The sequence below is a fragment of the Myotis daubentonii genome, chromosome 1 (genome assembly GCF_963259705.1).
Source record: "Myotis daubentonii chromosome 1, mMyoDau2.1, whole genome shotgun sequence".
NCBI lineage: Eukaryota > Metazoa > Chordata > Mammalia > Chiroptera > Vespertilionidae > Myotis > Myotis daubentonii.
The window spans coordinates 62897087-62918304 of NC_081840.1; the positions used below are offsets into that span (position 1 = coordinate 62897087).

At 40.9% G+C, this 21218-nt stretch overlaps 1 long non-coding RNA gene across 1 annotated transcript in view; it reads right to left on the reverse strand.

Annotated features, from left to right (window-relative positions):
• LOC132219697 (uncharacterized) overlaps window positions 1-21218 on the reverse strand; it is a 52354-nt gene that overhangs the window by 17827 nt on the left and 13309 nt on the right. The window contains exons 2-3 of the long non-coding RNA XR_009449572.1: window positions 18624-18703; window positions 11566-11629 (exon numbers count right to left, since the gene is read on the reverse strand). This is a non-coding gene — a long non-coding RNA (uncharacterized LOC132219697). The remainder of the gene's footprint in view (window positions 1-11565; window positions 11630-18623; window positions 18704-21218) is intronic.

A 21218-nucleotide genomic window follows, 5' to 3' on the forward strand; every position in this document is an offset into this window, starting at 1 on the left:
GAAAGAGGAAGAGAAACAGAAACATCTATGTGAGAGAGAAACCTTGGCTCCTTGCCTCCCATACTTGCCCCGACAGGGATCAAACCCACAATCTGGGCATGTGCCCTGACTGGGAATTGAACCTGAAACCTTTTGGTGTACAGGACGATACTCCAACCAATTAAGCCACCTGGTCAGGGCTCTCCCATCTTCAAGTTCCTTCTCTGAATTATTTTCCTCCTCCTCTTAAGAGGTGGATGTCCTTGGACCTTCTCTCTTCTCTTAAGATGCTGGGTGGTTTCACCTGTGCATAGTTCTTCTCCATCCACATATCTACTAATAACTCCCACGGGCCATGTGGGAGGAGGCCCTATGCCTAGACTTATAGTCTTGCCCTATCCTTGCTCCAGGTCCTGTTCCCAACTGTCTGTCTGTGACTGGGCAGAGGCTGGCCCAGAGCAGGTCTGCCTCAGGCCAGCCTGCAGGGTCCTTGACTTTCTGTAGGAAAGATTTCGCAACATGAGTCCAGATGGCTTTGAGAGTATGCGTATTAATGCTGGGGACACTGAAACAAAGGAAGAAACTAGAGTAGAAGAAACAACAGTGGAGAGAGAGCCTAGGGCCCCAGCCGTGGGCAAACTATGGCCCGCAGCCCGTTTGAAATGAATAAAACTAAAAAAAAAAAAGACAGTACCCTTTTATGTAATGATGTTTACTTTGAATTTATATTAGTTCACACAAACACTCCATCCATGCTTTTGTTCTGGCCCTCGGTTTCGAGTCAAAAAGTTTGCCCACCCCTGGGCCCTAGGCGGTGCTCTGCTTTGGCTCTGGAAATGCTATAGGAAAGCAGTGAGCCAAGGCAGGGCTGCTGTTAGCTCACTGGGAGGTCAGAGAAAAGGGGGCCTTGGAGACAGGATCAGAGGGTGAGCCCTGGTAGAGCTGCCACTGCCCACCGCTCCCCTGGCTGCAAGTTCTATGGGGACCGTTAGAATGTAAGAAGGATAAAAAGTTCATGCTCGGGAAGGGGCATAGGCATACTTCTAGAGTGAGTCCACTTTGAGTCTTTGTCTTGAGGGCTTTTTATTCTTTTTCTTTCTTTCCTTCTGTAGGCAAAAATCCTTAGGGGAGGGTTTCAGTAGGATATTCATCAGCTTTCCCAGTGCATTTTTAATATGCTGATGTATTAAAATGAGTGTACAGGGGAGTTTTGAGTTATTCTTTGGGCTTTTGCTTTTACTGCAGGTCTGTCTGGCTTTAATGAGGTTTTTGTTATTTGTTCCCCAACCTCATCTGTCCTTGGGTTTAGCTGGATCATTGTTCTCTATTTTCCCAGGCCAGGGTGATGTAAACTATGTATTTTCTGGTTAGGGAGGGGGGTATAAAACATTTGCTCCCAAGTGCCCTTGGTTAGGGAAGATAAGGTCTTGCAGTTTATACGCTGGCTGCAAGCTGCTCAAACTGTTTGGCCTTGTTTAAGTTTCTTGTCTCAGTTTCCTTTTCCACTTGCCCTGGAATTTTCCTAGTTCCTTTTTGTCCTGCTACATGTAGACATTATCTGGATGTGCAAAGGCATAGCAGGCTCAACGCAATATCACAATTGACTCTCCACCAAGATATCCTGGACTCTTCCCTCTCCCTCATCTCATCTTGTCCCTTCCATTGGCCTTTTGCATTGTTATTAAACAAGATAATATTTTCAACAAAGAGAGCTCAACTGAGTGACTTAGTAAATTCCCTATTTTTAGATCTAGTGACACTGCTCTTGCATATGCTCTTTTGTCAAGGTTGTGGAGGAAAACAGAAGCAGCCCAGTCTCCACTACAGCTGCTATCAGTTTTCTAGCTGTCATCTACCACTCCTGCAACCCAGTGGCTTCTCTGTGATCTGCAGGAGGCCCACCATCTGTTCTCAGGTGTCCAGATAACAGGCCAACAACTTCAGGCTATCACTCTTCCTAGGGAACACCAAGCCTCTTTGTAACTCCCTGTCTAGAGGAAATAGTTATGCCTATTAAGATGGACCATTGTCATAAAAAGAATAAACTTTTTAAATAAAAATATCTAATATTGACATTGTAGAGCAAGCCTCGTTCCTAGTAAAAAGTAAAGTATTCCTTTCAGGAATAGCCTTTAAAAAATAAAGATCATGGATCTGACCACAACAGTGTGTTAACTTGTAACTACATACAAATACTACCCGATAGTTAGGAGAATGCAAAAAGAAACCATCTGATTTTTTTTGGTCAACTCTTTGGGTGCATACATTCTTTTCAGAAATTAGAGTAATGTAAAAAAAATACTCAGATTCCCATCACTTAGCTCACTAACCTAGGTTATTGCAGGAAAAGGACACAATACACCAACAATGTTAGAAGATCTGCATCACAGCCAAAGGCTGCCTCACAGCAAAGTCCCAACAGTCAACCGAAGCTCCATTTTGTTACCCTTTCAGCTCGTTCAGTTGCCCCAAATATTAGTCTGTGCAAGGCCCAGGATTTTTTGGAATTAATCACCCTCAATCAGTCAGTTATATGATTTATGGTCATAGTAAGGTCACTTTAAGCTTGACTCAGTTTCTGAGATAATCAGTATAGTCTATTAGAACATTGCTCAGTTGTGCTAGATCTAGGTCCCACCTGACCAGATTGTGACATGGGAGAGTTACAATAATCTTTGAGGTGATACAGTAAATAAGTATTATAGACTATCACACATGAATGCAAATTGTTGTTGCCTCTCCCTGATGACTGATAGTAATAACAACACAATTTCAGTGGGATTTTGTGGGGTGAACTGGCTTGCTTCTCATTATCTGTCTCTGTAGGTAGTGGGTCTCTGCTTCCTATACTTTGAAAATCGAGATCAGACATCATTCCTCCATCAGCTGCATGTCTTCCAAAAATTTCTGGACAGCTCTTATTTTCTCTTTTCACTTAGTCCTTGTAGGTTTTTACCTTGTTATTCTGCTACTATCACTTTAGGGCAGTTTCAGGGGAAAATGAAGATAAATGTTTATGTTTAATCCACTTCAGTCTCTAGTAGTGTAGAAGTCTTTAGACAGTTAATTCTAAATAGCATGGTAAAGGAGGAAATTGAGAGAGTGCACCGAAAATCACTATGGGATTTTAGAGGAAGTTGGAGAACGCACATCTTTCTCTATTCAAACTCTCAGGATGTAAAAATCCCAACGTAGATATAGAAATACCAAAGCTGGGAGTAGACCTGGGAGCACACAATTTAGGGGAACCCAAACTCTCAGTAATCCAGATAAATAAAACTTTAATGCAGTTAAACCTAATGAAAAAAAATCCATGATGAACAAAATATCAAACTTCTAAAATAAAGACAGGATCAGTAGTACTGATGTTCTTCTTGCCTCAAACCCCAGTGGGCTGTGCGTACCCGAGCTGCACACCAGGAATTAAGGTGAAGTGAAAGTAACCAGCCCTTGCACTGTCTGCAGCCCAGATTCAAATTGTCTGGCTTGTACAGAAAAATCTCTGGCCTGGGATTGGAATAAGATGATACCTGCTTGTTGGCACTACTCTGTACCTGACTAAAGCAATAAAAATTTATTCTTTGAAGAAAGAGAACATCCATCTAGGCTTCAAACGGTTTCTAAAAATAGAGTGTTCTATACAAAGTACCCACACAACCTGATTGACAGATGCAGGATGAGAAAAGACCCCTTCAGCAAAACACCATTCAACAGAAACATATCCACGGGGACTCCAGATAGCAGCTTGTCAGGCACAGACTATCAAGTGCCATCCCACAAAGAAACCTGATACCCCATTAGCAGTCACTCCCCATTTCTCTTTCAGGCCCTAGGCCTACACTAATCTATTTTCTGTCTCAATAGATTTGTTTATTCTGAACATTTCACAGAAATGGAATCATACAATATGTGATCTTTTGTTAAGTGCTTCTTTCACTCAGCAAAATGTTTTCAAGTTTTATTTATTTTATAATCTTATCAGGACTTCATTCCTTTTTATGGCTGAACAAAATCCCATTGTATAGATATTCCACATTTTATTTGTGGGCTATTTGGGTTATTTCCAACTGTTGAATGGACATGTGGGTTATTTCCACTTTTTGGCAATTACGAATAATGCTGCTATGAACATTCAAGTGCAAGTTTTTGTGTGGACATTTGCTTTCATTTCTCTTGGGTAAGGAGTGGAATTGCTTGCTGGATCATATGGTAACTCCATAAATGACTTACAGATAAAAGGTTACGTTCAAAAATGTGAATAAAAATAAACCTACTAATATACCAAATCAGTGTAAGATCTGCATGATTCATTTGTAATCATTTGTACGATTGCCTTGTAGTTTTAAAAGACAATGGGAAAAAAAACTAAGGGAAGTAGCTCATATGTGAAGCTAGACTAAAAAGATTAGACTCAATCTAAAAGGAGGAAAGCTGAGGAAATTACAAAATCAAAATGATTGAACTGATCAAATCATGACCAATTAGTTAACTTCCAATTTACTTGAAAATTTTCAAAATACCTCGATTAGAGTACAATCTTGATTTTAAATAAGGTAGTTTAAAAACCTGATAACAGCCCAGCTGGTGTGGCTCTGGTTGAGTGTCAACCTATGAACCAGGAGGATACAGTTAGATTCCCAGTAAGGGCACTGCAGGCTCGAAAGCCAGTGAGAGGTGTGCAGGAGGCAGCTGATCAATGATTCTCTCTCATTGATATTTCTCTCTCTCTCTCTCCCTTCCTCTCTGAAATCAATTATATATATATATATATATATATATATATATATATATATATATATATATATATATATTTAAAAACCTGATAACAAAGTAACATGGGAAGCATATACTCTATTGTTTTTATTTTTTAAAATGGTGTATATGAATATTAATATCTATTATTGAGAACCTACCATATGTTAGGCATCATCTTAGGTACAAAGCATACTTTATCTCATTTGACTTTTCTAACAAACTTCAAGATAGGTTATTATTTTCCTTATTAAACAAGAGACAAAGGTTAAGTGCTCATGTTCAAATTTTTGTTATTTTTAACAAAAATTTCCCTTAAATCACATAATTTCTCAGCTACCTCTCATTTCTCACCCCCTTAGCCCCCATTTTCGGAGTGAAATTTCATGAAAGCTTTGCTTATATTTCCCATCTCTACTTTCTTACCATCCACTCCAACCACTTATATCTGAAGTTTTCCCTCCACAGCATTGTCAGAAACTGCTTCCTCTGGGTTCAACAAAGTGCTCAGAGTCCCAGTGACCACTTTCTAGACTTTCTATGTCTATATTTAAACATATAAAGCACTTAAATGTGCATGAGAACTACCTAGAAGGCTTGCTAAAATGCAGATTCTTGATCCCTACAATCAGAGACTGATTTAGTAGGTGGTCTCAGAAGTACTGACATAGAACATACCACATTCTAATTTGTATTATACTATTTAAAAAAATATTTTTATTGATTTCAGAGAGGAAGGAAAAGGAAGAGACAGAAACATCAATGATGAGAGGGACTCATTGATCAGCTGCCTCCTGCACACCCCACACTGGGAATGGAGCCTGCAACCCAGGCATGTGCCTTGACCGAAAATCAAACCGTGACCTCCTGGTTCATAGGTCAATGCTCAACTACTGAGTCATGCCAGCCCGGCTGTATTATATCTTTATGTGCAGGTTTTAAATCCTTTGAGCTTTCCTTGCCACCTCACACTTAGTAGGTACTCTAGAGATATGTAATAATTAATGAGAGAGAGAGAAAGAAAGAGAGAGAGAGAGAGAGAGAGAGAGAGAGAGAGAGAGATAAAAAAATTAGATTATGGAATAATGTCATGACAATTTTATTCTGACAATTAGCATTGCCAGCTGTAGAGTTTCATGAGATGGACTTGCTATACTTTTTTGTAATAATTGCTGATAATTGTGTTTTGATCAGCACTTAAAAATGAATTAAACTGTCTCAATTATTCAAGAGCAGGGGCAGAGAGCCAGCCTCTCAGAAAAAAAAAACTCTTAGATAAGCTCTTTTCTTCCAAACCTGTCTTTTCCCCTTGCTCCACAATACAAAGTCGGAGGGACAGATAGGAAAAGAGTGATTAATTTAGCAGCTGGGTTAAAGAATGAGAAACAGTAGAGAAGGAAGTGGGGGGAAGAACAGAAATCATTATCTACTGCACTCTCTCCCTGCCAAAAAATTAATGCCCTAATACCTGCTGACATGAAGAGGGATCAACTTGAAGTCTTATACATATCATAGCCCTAGAGCAGTTTTCACCTTTCCTTCTCTCGCCAATACACACACATTCAGATTTGTTCTGTTCTCAAGCAGCGGCATTCTTGCTGGGGTTATATATATTATAATTAGATATATTAAGACTGTAGCATTATAACTGGAGTTCTTAAAGCTCTAGAGTAACTAGGGCACATTTTCAGAGTGTCAGTTTCATTCAAGGATTTGGAGAAAAATTGTTTAAAAAATTTGCCCCTTAAAAGGGTTTTGTGACACATGTGCAAATAAAATCAGCAAAATTCAGCTTTTCCATGTCAAACTTATGTATTCTTGAATGCACACTACAGAGTAGAAAGTGTTTATGTGTAGAGTGATTGAAAACTGGCATTTGTGGTTGTTTTTTTTAATGTAATCGGGAAACTCCGGAGTCTCTATGTGGATGCAAGATGTTATGTGAGGCAAGAAGAAGTTTTGTGGATATTTGTGGACTACACGGTTTGTGCTTTGACCACAGTAGACAAACTAACACATGCGACTTCTCAGTGAATCAAAGAAGGCTGAAATAGCTATTGTGCAATAGATATTTATATCTATCATATAATAATTTGTCACCTTATAAAACATTGTTTTTACTTGGGTTGTACACAAAGCATTGGCTCCTATAAATCAATTTAATTTCCTGATATAATTGGCCTTAGTCAAATGTATACGGAAAGTATCCTATCTAATAAAAGAGAAACATGGTAATTGGCATACGACCGCTACCCTTCCCATTGGCTAATCAGCGAGATATGCAAATTAACTGCCAGCCAAGATGGCGGCCGGCAGCCAGGCAGCTTGAAACTAACATGAGGCTTGCTTGCTTCAGTGATGGAGGACTCCAATGTTCCACGCATGCCTTGCCGGCCTCTGAGCTTGCAGTTTAAGAAACATTGTAGCCGAAACCAGTTTGGCTCAGTGGATAGAGCGTCGGCCTGTGGACTGAAGGGTCCCGGGTTCGATTCCGGTCAAGGGCGTGTGCCTGGGTTGCGGGCACATCCCCAGTGGGAGATGTGCAGGAGGCGGCTGATCGATGTTTCTCATCGATGTTTCTGACTCTCTGTCTCTCTCCCTTCCTCTCTGTAAAAAATCAATAAAATATATTTTAAAAAAAAAGAAACATTGTAACAAATATAGAAGCTAAACAAAACCCCAGAAACCTGCTTTCAGTGAGCCCGGGATCTCAGAGCTGGAGTTATACATTGTTTCGATTATAGAACCGAAACAAACCAGATACCTTCTTTCAGCAGCAGAGGCTTCAGAGCTGGAGCCAGAGCTAAAACTGGCCCAGAATAAAAAAAAGAAAAGAAAAAAAGGAGCAGTTGGGAGCTTCAGTTGGCCTGAAAACAGCCCTCAGCCCCTCACCCAGACTGGCCAGGCACCCCAGTAGGGACCCCACCCTGAAGGGGGTGTGACCAGCTGCAAACAGCCATCATCCCCTCACCCAGGCGGGACAGGCACCCCAGTGGGGAACCCTACCCTGATCCAGGTCACCCTTCAGGGCAAACCAGCCAGCCCCACCCATGCACCAGCCTCTATCCTATATAGTAAAAGGGTAATATGCCTCCCAGCACCGGGATCAGCGGAGCAGCGAGGCCTCCCGGCACTGGATCAGCGTGACAGGGGGCAGCGCCCAAACCCCCTGATCGCCCTGCGGCTCTGTGTGTGACAGGGGGCGGGGCCACAACCTCCCTATCCACCCTGCTCTGTTTATGACAGGGGAAGGTGCCCCAACCCCCTGATTGGCCCTGTTCTGTGTGTGACAGGGTGCAGCGCCCCAACCCCCCCTGCCCCCCACGGGCCCTGCTCTGTGTGTGACGGGGTAGAGCCATAACCTCCCCATCGGCCCTGCCCTGAGTGTGACAGTGGCGGCGCCCCAACCACCTGATCAGCCCTGCTCTGTGGGTGATAGAGGGCAGCACCCCAACCCCCTGATCCGCTCTGCCCTGCGTGTGACAGGGGGCGGTGCCCCAACTCCCCTATCGGCCCTACTCTGTGAGTGACGGGGGGAGCTCCTCAACCCCCTGATTGACTCTGCTCTGTGCGTGACAGGTTACGGAGCCTCAACCCCCCTGATGGGCCCTGCTCTGTGAGTGACAGGGGGGAGCTCCCCAACCCCCTGATTGACTCTGCTCTGTGCATGACAGGGTACGGAGCCCTAACCCCCCTGATGGGCCCTGCTCTGTGTGTGACAGGGGGTGGCACTGCAACCTCCTCATCGACCCTGCCTTGAGTGTGACAGGGGGCGGTGCCCCAACCCCCCAATCGGCCCTACCCTGAGTGTGACTGAGGGTGGCATCGCAACCTCCCAATCCGCCCTGCTCTGTGCATGACAGGGGGCGGCGCCCCAACTCCCCAATGGGCCCTGCTCTGAGCCCAACCAGGGGCTGCTCCTAGGGACTGGGCGTGCCCTCTGCCACCCGGGAGCAGGCCTAAGCCAGCAGGGTGTTATCTCCCAAGGGGTCCCAGACTGCGAGAGGGCACAGGCCGGGCTGAGGGACCCCCCTTCCCCCTGAGTGCACAAATTTTTGTGCACCGGGCCTCTAGTTTATGGATAAAACAATATGATATTTAGGATTTGATTTGGAATACTATGAGATGAGGCAAGAAAAGAGATGTGATGCCCTAGACCAGTGGCCGGCAAACCACGGCTTGCGAGCCACTTGCAGCTCTTTGGCCCCTTGAGTGTGGCTCCACAAAATACCGACATCTGCACATGGGCCACGAAGTTTCAATCACACTGTACGTGCGCACCCGCATGTGGTATTTTGTGGAAGAGCCACACTCAAGGGGCTAAAGAGCTGCAAGTGGCTCACGAGCCACGGTTTGCTGACCACGGCCCTAGCCTGTTTGGCTCAGTGGACAGAGCATCGGTCCATGGACTGAATGGTCCTGGGTTCGATTCTGGTCAAGAGCACAAACCTAGGTTGCAGGCTTAGTCCCCCACCCCGGGTCTAAGTGTATGCAGAAGGCAACCAATGGATGTGTCTCTCTCACAACTATGTCTCCCTCTCTGTGTATCTCCTACTCCTTTCTACTCTGTCTAAAAATCAATGGGAAAAATCCTCGGGTGAGGATTAACAAAAAAGAAAAGATATGTGACAACAAAAGACAAAAACTTGGGCAGCCTGACTAAGTTGTTCATCTTGATAATAAAGTCTCACTCAGTTGTCTTATTTGATAGGTTTGGGTTTGTTTAAGTCTGAACAATTTCAGAAAACAATTGCAAAGCAAACTTTGTTTTTTTCTGTACTATAATAAAAATAAATATTGAGAGTTAGATGAAAAGCATAAAGACTATGTCATTAGAGATTCTTAATTCATTTAAGTATAGTGAACATTATAGCTTCAGTAAAATAGAAAACACCATCAGTCATCTTTCTTCAATGGAAAAGAACTGTCACAAGAATTCTGTGGATGCAATTAGAGGCTGACCAGAACAAAGACCAGATTATATGACACTGGTTAGTTGGCCTATAAGAAGGACAATGTAACATCACAATTTTCCATCACAGGAACCTGAAAATATTGCACCATAACTTTCTCTCTCATAGCATTCTAAGACTATTCCCTCAGAATTTACCTTTATAACTCACAGAGCAGTGAAAGTCTGTTGCGATTATATTAGTATATATTTTTGTGGGTGTGAGTTCTAGAGAACAGACTCCAAAATAGAGAAGAGAAATTGTCTACATGATGTGTCTGACATTGGTGTCAAACTACCTTCAGCTCAGCCCAGTTTTCCAGCATGGACAGAATCCATGAAAAGCAATTTCTTCCCTAGTAAATATTAGAGGAGAAAGAAATTCATAAACTTTAAAAGATATTATCCCAATCTATTTTCTTGAAGTATTTCCTACAATCACATCTCTGAGTCTTGTCATATCATTCACAGTGTTGGCATATCAAGCAAGAATTAAACTTCATTTTAGACAGTAGGAATATTGGTCTCAGTAATGGTATATAGTGATGCTTGTTTACCCTCTTCTTTTGGGTAGAGTAAAATTTAACTTGCCGATTTAAAGCAATATTATTTGTATCAGACAAGCACTGCTGCAATAGGATCTGCATCTTTGGGCATCCCTGGGGAGTACATAGTCCTTGAGTAACCCACATTTGCACCTCAGGGAAGCTTCAGAGACTGCAGGCTGACAGAGGTGGGGGTGGGGTGAAACTATTCTAGCTCATAGCTATTCCAAGAAAGCTTTGTGTTTACTTCCGTTAAGCTCCAACTATTCTGAGCCAAGCTGGAATGCCCTGGAATTCTTTAAAGGAAAAAGAAATGCTCAGATGACCTAAAACAAAACTGTCCCACTGGAGTTCTCCTAATAGCTAACCCAAGACTAAAGAGAAGCTTTTGCTCAAAGGCTTATCCTCTGGGTCTACCCTGAATGTATAAGAGACCCCTTAACCACCCTAAAGTGTGCGGACAGACTAGCACTCCTCAATCTCCTCCTAAGATTAGGACTGGATGGCAGGACAAGTACACTGAAGGGATTTCTCAACATCTTTATCATGGTGGTTTCTGGAACATACACACTGGAAAGTTGGGCTACTTTAAAAAATAGTTATTGCTATTCAGGCAATGTTCCCAGGGATAAATTAGACTGGACCAAAAGAACACCATATTTAGGGTATGTTCATTCAAGGAATTCAATGGAAATTCGCTGGGGTTCTCATTCTTTTACTCTACTCTTCCCTAAAGGACCAAAATGCTTATCAAATCTGGTAAGTAAATGCCTACACACATATTCCAGATCCATACTATTCTGGAAGGGATAGGTATATAGCCATATTACATGCCTAATATGCAATATTAGAAGCTTACATTTCCTCCATGGATCAGTGTCTGGTACTCTGGCTTTTGCCAAAAGTTTAACAAAAGACATGTAGACACACATCACACTTCCTGCAAAGTTCCCAGTCATTAAGGCATGATTTTAAAGAGCAACAGTCTGCAATGTACAGAAGAGTTAGATGCGTCTCTGTCTACAAACAAGAAAGATAAACAAAATATGGGCAGCCACAAATTAAAAAAAACATTTGCTATTCTGCTCATGACACAACCTCAGAAGTGGAAGTAGCAAGTTATTTTAGTGTGGGAACTTAAATTTGGAGAATTAGGTAGTGAACCATCAGGAAGACCTCAAGTGACATAAACAGCAGGGGTGACTTTCTATCATTGTGGAAAGTTCTTACAAGAAAATTTTTGAAAAACCTTCTATTCCCAGCCAGGCCCTGGGTTCTCTGAAATGTTCTTATAAAAACACCTGAGGTTACCTAATGAAAAAGATATATACTACTTACCATACCCCAGAAAATGTTTCCTGCTACACTCAAGAGTTTCTGTGGCTACTGTACCCAAAGTAATCTGCAAGCAAGATGAAAAAATAAACACAATAAAAATGTATTATCCTCTCTACTTAAATGAATCCCAAGAACTATTCACTGGTACCATATGGGTCACTTTACTGGTCTGGGCAGTGGTTTTAGTTTGGTTTCAGTCAATCCCCCTGGAGTTTACTTTATATGGGGTTCCATTCCAGGTCCTCCCTCAGGTCCCCCAGTGCAGAGATGGCTGCTTGAATGAGCTCAGGCAAAATTGCCTCATGCTCTTAACACATAGAGCCAACTCAATTTTTCACTTGCAGATTATCACCGTGAGGTCATTCATAATCTTAATTGAATCATCATATAGACTTTTATCCAACCATAGGAGCTGAATTAATTTTTCTAAACTAATATATTTACTCCCCTATTGTAGTGAAAGCCACGCCTCCTGGTTTGCTCTAGAACTATAAGAGTAAATTAGTCTGCAGCATGCATTCTAGAGAGTAAAGGAAAGACATAATGTTAACCATTCCTCTAAACCAGTGGTTCTCAACCTTGGCTGCACATTAGAATCACCTGGGAATCTTTTTAAAATCCTGATTTCTGGGCCCCATCCTCCGGAAATTCTGTTTCTTTGTTATGGGGTGAGGCCACAACATTAGTAACAAAGAAACAGAATTTCCGGAAGATGAGGCCCAGAAATCAGGATTTTATTTTTTTTTCAACAAATATTTGTTATTTATTAAAGTAGCATAATTTTTTTCTGATTATGAACGTAACTGTTCCATTTGGAAACCATGAAAAAAAAATACCCAAAGTATGAAAGAGAAATAACCAATTCACCTTTCATTCCACAGTCTAATGATGAACTACTATTAAAATAATTCGGCATATTTTTTTATTTATTGCTTAAAGTATTACAAAGGGTATTACATATGTGTCCATTTTATCCCCCCGCCCTAGACAGTCCCCTAGCCTCCCCTATCCCCCAGTGTCTTATGTCCATTGGTTATGCTTATATGCATGCATACAAGTCCTTTAGTTGATCTCTTACCCCCCTACCTCCTGCCCCCCAACCTTCCCCGGCCTTCCCGCTGCAGTTTGACAATCTGTTTGAGGCAGCTCTGCCTCTGTATCTATTATTGTTCAAAAGTTTATAATGGTCTCTATTATCCATGAATGAGTGAGATCATGTGGTATTTTTCCTTCATTGACTGGCTAATTTCACTTAGCATAATGCTCTCCAGTTCCATCCATGCCGTTGCAAATGGTAAGAGTTCCTTCCTTTTTAGAGCAGCATAGTATTCCATCGTGTAGATGTACCACAGTTTTCTAATCCATTCATCTACTGATGGGCACTTAGGCTGTTTCCAGATCTTAGCTATGGTGAATTGTGCTGCTATGAACATAGGGGTGCATATATCCTTTCTGATTGGTGTTTCTGGTTTCTTGGGATATATTCCTAGAAGTGGGATCACAGGGTCAAATGGGAGTTCCATTTTCAGTTTTTTAAGGAAACTCCATACTGTCTTCCATAGTGGCTGCACCAGTCTGCATTCCCACTAGCAGTGCACAAGTGTTCCTTTTTCTCCACATCCTCTCCAGCACTTGTCGTTTGTTGATTTGTTGATAATAGCCAGTCTGACAGGTGTGAGATGGTACCTCATTGTTGTTTTGATTTGCATCTCTCGGATGATTAGTGACTTTGAGCATGTTTTCATATGTCTCATGGCTTTCGGAATGTCCTCTTTTGAAAGGTGTCTATTTAGGTCCTTTGCCCATTTTTTGATTGGATTGTTTATCTTCCTTTTGTTAAGTTGTATGAGTTCCCTATAAATTTTGGAGATTAGGCCCTTATCAGATATGACATTGGCAAATATGTTTTCCCACACAGTGGGTTTTCTCATTGTTTTGTTGATGGTTTCTTTTGCTGTGCAGAAGCTTTTTATTTTGATGTAGTCCCATTTGTTCATTTTTTCTTCAGTTTCAAGTGCCCTAGGAGCTGTATCAGTGAAGAAATTGCTTCGGCATATGTCTGAGATTTTGTTGCCTTTGGATTCTTCTAGAATTTTTATGGTTTCCTGTCGTACATTTAAGTCCTTTATCCATTTTGAGTTTATTTTTGTGTATGGTGTAAGTTGGTGGTCTAGTTTCATTTTCTTGCATATATCTGTCCAATTTTCCCAACAACATTTATTGAAGAGACTATCTTGGCTCCATTGTATGTTCTTGCCTCCTTTGTCAAATATTAATTGAGCATATTGGTTCGGGCCGATTTCTGGGCTCTCTATTCTATTCCATTGATCTATATGCCTATTCTTGTGCCAGTACCAGGCAGTTTTGAGAACAGTGGCTTTGTAATACAACTTGATATCTGGTATTGAGATCCCACCTACTTTGTTCTTTTTCAGGATTGCTGCAGCTATTCGGGGTCTTTTTTTATTCCAGATGAATTTTTGGAGAGTTCGTTCTAGATCTCTGAAGTATGCCGTTGGTATTTTAATGGGAAGTGCGTTGAATTTATAGATTGCTTTGGGTAGTATGGACATTTTAATGATGTTGATTCTACCAATCCATGAACACGGTATGTTCTTCCATCTGTTTATGTCTTCCTCTATATCTTTTTTCAACATCCTGTAGTTTTCTGAGTAGAGGTCTTTTACCTCTTTAGTTAAGTTTATTCCTAGGTAGCTTAATTTTTTTGGTGCGATGGTAAACGGGATTGTTTTTATAATCTCTCTTTCTGAAAGTTCCCTATTGGTGTATAGAAATGCCTCAGATTTCTTGGGGTTAATTTTGTATCCTGCTACATTGCGAAATTCATGTATTAAGTCTAGTAGCATTTTGGTGGAGTCTCTAGGGTTTTGTATGTATAATATCATGTCGTCTGCAAATAAGGACAGTTTTACTTCCTCTTTTCCAATTTGGATGCCTTTTATTTCTTCTTCTTGTCTAATTGCAATGGCTAATACTTCCAGTACTATGTTGAACAGGAGTGGAGAGAGTGGGCATCCCTGTCTTGTTCCTGTTCTTAGGGGAAATGGTGTTAGTTTTTGTCCATTCAGTATGATGTTGGCTGTGGGCCTGTCATATATGGCTTTTATTATGTTGAGGTATGATCCTTCTACTCCCACCTTGCTGAGAGTTTTTATCAAAAATGGGTGTTGAATTTTGTCAAATGCTTTTTCTGCATCAGTTGATATGACCATGTGGTTTTTTTTCTTTCAATTTGTTTATGTGATGTATCACGTTTATTGACTTGCGGATATTGTACCATCCTTGCATCCCTGGGATAAATCCTACTTGGTCATGGTGTATGATCTTTCTGATGTACTGCTGGATCCAATTTGCTAAGATTTTGTTGAGGATTTTGGCATCTATGTTCATGAGGGATATTGGCCTGTAATTCTCTTTCATTGTGTTGTCTTTACCTGGTTTTGGTATTAGGGTGATGCTGGCTTCATAGAATGAGCTTGGAAGTGTTCCTTCCTCTTGAATTTTTTGTAGTAGTCTGAGGAGGATAGGTTTTAGTTCTTCCTTGAATGTTTGGTAAAACTCCCCTGTGAAGCCGTCTGGTCCTGGGCTTTTGTTTGATGGAAGCTTTTTGATGACTGCTTCAATTTCTTCCATAGTTATTGGCCTGTTGAGATTTTTAGATTCTTCCTGATTGAGTTTTGGAATGTTGTATTTTTCTAGGAATTTGTCCATTTCCTCCATGTTGTCTAGTTTGTTGGAGTAGAGCTATCCATAGTATTTTTTAACAATCATTTGTATTTCTGTGGGGTCTGTTGTTATTTCGCCTCTATCGTTTCTGATTTTGTTTATTTGGGTCCTCTCTCTTTGTTTCTTGGTGAGTCTGGCTAGAGGTTTGTCAATTTTGTTTATCCTTTCAAAGAACCAGCTCTTGGTTTCATTGATTTTCTGTATTGTTTTTTTGGTCTCTATGTCATTTATTTCTGCTCTAATCTTTATTATCTCCTTCCTTCTGCTCACTCTGGGGTTTTCTTGTTGCTCTCTTTCTAATTCTTTGAGTTGTAGAGTTAGATGATTTACTACCATTTTTTCTTGTTTTTTGAGATAGGCCTGTAGAGCTATAAACTTCCCTCTCAGGACTGCTTTCATTGTGTCCCAAAGGTTTTGGATTGTTGTGTTTTCATTGTCATTAGTTTCCAGGATGTTTTGAATTTCTTCTTTGATTTCATTGGTAACCCAATCAATATTTAATAGCATGCTATTCAGCTTCCAGGTGTTTGAGTATTTTGGTTTGTTTTTATTGTAGTTTATTTCTAATATTATGCCATCGTGGTCTGCGAAGATGCTTTTTATGATTTCAATCTTCTTGAATTTGGGGATACTTTGCTTGTGACCCAATATATGGTCTATTTTTGAATATGTGTTATGAGCACTTGAGTAGAATGTATATTCCGTGGCATTGGGGTGAAGTGTTCTGAAGATGTCTATTAAGTCCATCTGATCTAGTGAGTCATTTAGGATTGCTGTATCTTTGCTGATTGTTTGTCTAGAAGACTTATCCAGTGCTGTCAGTGGTGTATTAAAGTTCCCTACTATGATTGTATTGTTGTTGATCTCTCCTTTGATATCTTCCAGGAGTTTTTTTTATGAATTTGGGTGCTCCTGCATTGGGTGCATATATGTTTACCAGGGTTATATCTTCTTGTTGTATTGATCCCTTTAGTATTATGAAGTGGCCTTCCTTATCTCTTGTTATGGCCTTCACTTTGAGGTCTATTTTGTCCGATATAAGTATTGCTACCCCAGCTTTCTTTTCCTTTCCATTTGCCTGAAAGATATTTTTCCATCCCTTCACTTTCAGTCTGTGTGAGTCCCTTCTAATGAGGTGGGTCTCTTGTAGACAGCAGATGTATGGGTCATGTTTCTTTATCCATTCAGCCACTCGATGTCTTTTGGTTGGAGCATTTAGTCCGTTTACGTTTAAAGTTATTATTAAAAGGTACTTGTTTGTAGCCATTTCTTTTTGTGTGTGGCTGTTTTCTTTCTGAGCTTTTTATTTCTTCTTTTTACACCAGTCCCTTTACCATTTCTTGCATTGCTGGCTTGGTGGTGATAAACTCCCTTAGTCTTTTTTTGTCTGTGAAGCTTCTTATTTCCCCTTCAATTTTGAATGATAGCCTTGCTGGATAGAGTATTCTTGGATTCAGTCCTTTGCTTTGCATCACTTTGTAAATTTCCGTCCATTCTTTTCTGGCCTGATGTGTTTTTGTTGAGAAGTCATTTGATAATCTAATGGGAGATCCCTTGCATGTAACTTTCCGTCTCTCTCTTGCAGCTTGTAAGATTCTCTCTTTGTCCTGAACATTTGCCACGGTAATTATGATGTGTCTTGGTGTGGGTCTTTTCGGGTTCACCTTGTTTGGGACTCTCTGGGCTTGTGTGACTTTTTTCTTCCCCACCTCAGGGAAGTTTTCTGATATTATTTCTTCGAGTAGGTTTTCTAATCCTTGTTCCTCTTTCTGTTGTTCTGGCACCCCTGTTATTCGTATGTTCTTTCGTTTCATGTTGTCCCAAAGCTCCCTTAGGCTCTCCTCCTGTCTTTTAATTTTTTTCTCCAATTGCAGTACAGTTTGGGTGTGTTTTGCTTCCTTGTCTTCTAATTCACTAATTCGGTCCTCCGCTTCTCCTAGTCTACTGTTGATACTTTCAATGGTGTTTTTTATTGCAGCTATATCACTCTTCATTTCTTCTTGGGTCTTACTTAAGTTGTTGATTTTTTCATCTGTTTCTTCTAGCTTCTTGCATATGTTATTGATTTTTTCCTCCGTCCAGTTTATGAACTCTAGGACCCTTATTCTGAATTCTTTTTCGGTCATGTTGCATGCCTCTGTATCACTTAGCTGCTTTTCTGGCGAGTCCTCTTTTTCTTTCCTTTGGGGGTTTCTTTGTCTACCCATGTTTGATCTCACTGACATATCTAGACGTTGAGTCGTTCAGTGGCTGCTCCCTTGGTGGCAGTGACTCCTTGGGCTGTGGTTGCTCTTCGGGCAGTTGCGGTAGCAGCTGCTTCTCAGTTGGCAGCAGCTCCTCTGGTGGGTGCTGTTCACAGCTGTGGTAGCTCTTCTGGCTGGTAGGGGGAGGTTTCACGTACAGCTGCTGTTCCTCAGACAGAGGGTGTGGTGCTCAGGAGGCTGCTGTTGTTTGGATCTGCTGCGTTGATTTAAAGGCACAAAATACAACACAACAAGGCACCGTGTACCAGGCACCACTCTGTGTTGTTGCTGGGATCAGAAATCAGGATTTTAAAAAGATTCCCAGGTGATTCTAACATGCAGCCAAGGTTGAGAACTACTGCTCTAAACTGAGATCCTTGAAAAAAAGTCAGAGAAACCTGTTTCCTTTCTTTATTTTTTTATTCAAAATTGGCTCTTAATTACAATCAGTTTAAGACCTTCCCTTCAATACCAACTGATGCTCCCTAATGCCAGATAAGGAAATGAAAAGGAGACAGTGATCAACCTCTAGGATGATGAAGAGTATGCATTCACCACCATTTCTCCCAGGAATCTTTATTCAAACTTTCTTCCATGACTCTTAAAACTCCATTATTTTTTTTAATTCTTTGAACCCAGGCCTTTCTAAGACAGAGAAAGTCTCCAGGTGCCTTATTTATCATCTAATTCTTGTTAGTGCTCCTTGTACTAGTGAAGGTAGTTGAAGGTTAACAGCATCATAGACAATGTATTCTTGTATGTGGGTCTAAAGTCAAGAATACTCTGTGAACAATATAATAAGTTACGTGTACAAGTCACATTGTTATTTACAAAGCACTTTCACAACGATCTTATTTACTTTTTTAAAATACCTTGTATGGTAAATAAGAATTACTAGCCTAGATTTAAAGACAAAACTGAGGCTAAAGGAGATTACATGACCTGCTCAAGGTCACAAGGCCAAAGGTGAGAAAAACAAGAATCCAGGTCTTTTAACATGTAGTCGAATGCATATGCCACTATACCATGCTGTCTCTAACAAAATGAGCTCTCAGCTGTTAAACTTACCTTAGGATTAGCCACTGCATGAGGTTTATATTATAGAGGACAGGTATCACACAGCAGAAGAAAGTAATTATTGGTAAAACCTATGGGAAGAAATAAAAACAGAATTCTATACTTTTCTCAGTAAGTTTTTTTTTTTTTAATAAAAAAGAGCCCTGGCCGGTGTGGCTCAATTGGTTGGGCATCATCCCATGCACGGTTCGATTCCTGGTCAGAGCCCATGCCCTGGTTCTGCTGGATCCCCAGTAGGGGGCATGCAGAAGGTGGCCAATGGATGTTCTTCTCTCACATTGATGTTTCTCTTTCTCTCCCTCTCCCCTCCTCTTTCTCTAAACATCTATGAAAATACTTTTTAAAGAAAACAACAAATAGATAAATAAGAGGTGCCATTATGCTTAGTACAATACAACTTAAAATCACTCTAACACCCCTTCCCTTTTTCCTGTGACCCCATTCTTTTTCCTCAATCAGTTCTGAGACTGAACTTGCAGTTCTAAGCTAAACTAGCTACTTTGGATGAGTATGTTTTTAACTTGCTACTCAAGGTGTAGTGCATGGATGATGATTGGATAGCATGGGAATCATTTGGTAGCTTTTTAGAAAAGCAGATTCTTAAGCCAGGTTCTCACTGCAGAATTACTGAATCAATCTACAAGATTCCTCAAGTGATTCATGTTCATGCTTAAGTTTGAGAAACACTATGTTAATACATACGTGCAAATAGGTTTCAATGTCATTCTGAAAAGAGGTGTCACACTAGCATGTTTATTAACAAACAAGAAAAATAAAATATTTACTTCAGTGTGAAATGACAGAAATAATCAGTAGGTCAAAAGATATGTGAAAATAAAAATATTTGACTTAGGTTCATGCTAAATCAGCTAGGCCAAACGACTGTGAGATATTGAAATAATGTTGGTTTATCATAGTAAAATGGATTCCAAATAATTTTCTCAGTAGCATACTAATAAGTAAAAAATATGGGAAAACTTTTCATTTTCATATCCATTTACAATCACAGAACAAGATAATCTTGTTTGTAAAGAAGCCTAAACTCACCTAACTGTACATTTCTCTGCTCTGGGTATATATTAAAATCACCTGAGGAGCTTTAAACATCTGTGGGGCCCTGCCGATGTGGTTCAGTGGTTGAGCATCGACCTATGAACCAAGAGGTCAGGGTTCAATTCCCATTCAGGGCACATGTCCGGGTTGAGGACTCGATCCCGTGTGGAGTGTGCATGAGGCAACCAATCAATGATTCTCTCTCATCACTGATGTCTCTACTTCTCTCCCTCTCCCTTCCTATTCAAACTAACCAACCAACCAGTGGGGGCCCTACCTCCAGATATTTTGGTCTGTCATTCTATAGATGAGGAAACTGGGGCGGGGGGGGGGGTGGTAATACAAATGATACCAATATAGCATATTAAAATTTTTTTCATAAATAAGTATGTAATGACTTCTAAAACCTGAAACTTGTTGACCAAGTAAGACCTAACTAGATAATTTTTCACTATTTTTAAAAATTCTTTACTTTTAAAGTATTACATGTCTTCTTTTTCCTCCATTGATCTTTCCTCAGCCACTCCCACCCTCATATTTTTTTTCTCTTTTAAAGAATTTAAAGGTCCTCTTTATCCCTGACATTTACTCTGAACACATATTAACCTTTCTCTGAAAGAATTATTAGCCAACCATTTACCTTCAGGAGCTGACAAAATTAAAGACTTAATCATTGAAATCTGAGGGGCAAACAGGAGCTAAGGTGGTATTTTTAAATGTGGCACCTCCTTTGACAGACCTCCGACCAAGTGGGGTCTTACCCCCTCCCCCCTTGACACTGAGCAGGGTTGTAATTGCTTTAATCAATAGGGCAGGGCTCAAAAAACCATTTCCGTAAAGAGCCAGATAGTAAATACTTTAGGCTTTGCCGACCATATGGTCTCTGTGGTAACCACTCAAGTATGCATCACAGCACGAAAGCAGCCATAGATGATACGAATGGACATGGTTGTGTTCCATCAACACTTTTTTTACAAAGACAGTGGCAGACTGGATTTGGCCGTAGCTTACTGATCCCTGCAATAGAGCTCGGAAGAAGTGATATTATATGAATTCTGAGACTAGATCACAAAAAGCCCTGCAGCTCCCATGCGGGTCTCCTAAAACACTAATTCTCAGGAAGCTCCCTCTTAGAACTTAGCCATCATCCTGTGAGAAGCCCAGGCCAGAGGAGAGGGGCCGATGTAGGTGCTCTGGTCAACAGCCCCAGCTGAGCCCAGCCTTGGTATCATCCCAGCTTAGGTGCCAGCATGTGAAAAGCCTCCAAAAGTTTCGAGTTTCTAGTCACCCCTCTGAACTGAGTCTTCCTAGCTGAGGCCCAGGACATAGTGGAGCAGAGACAAAACAACCCCACCATGCCCTATCTGAGTTCTGGGAGGATAAAAGAACTGTTGTTTTCACATTGCAAGGTTTGGAGGTGGTTTATTATGCAGCAATAAACTAAAACAGAGGCTGACTAAAAAAACTCTAAGAGCACACATGGAGGCTAAACATTTCAGGAAACAAAGCAGGAGTTAAAAGAATTCAATAGAA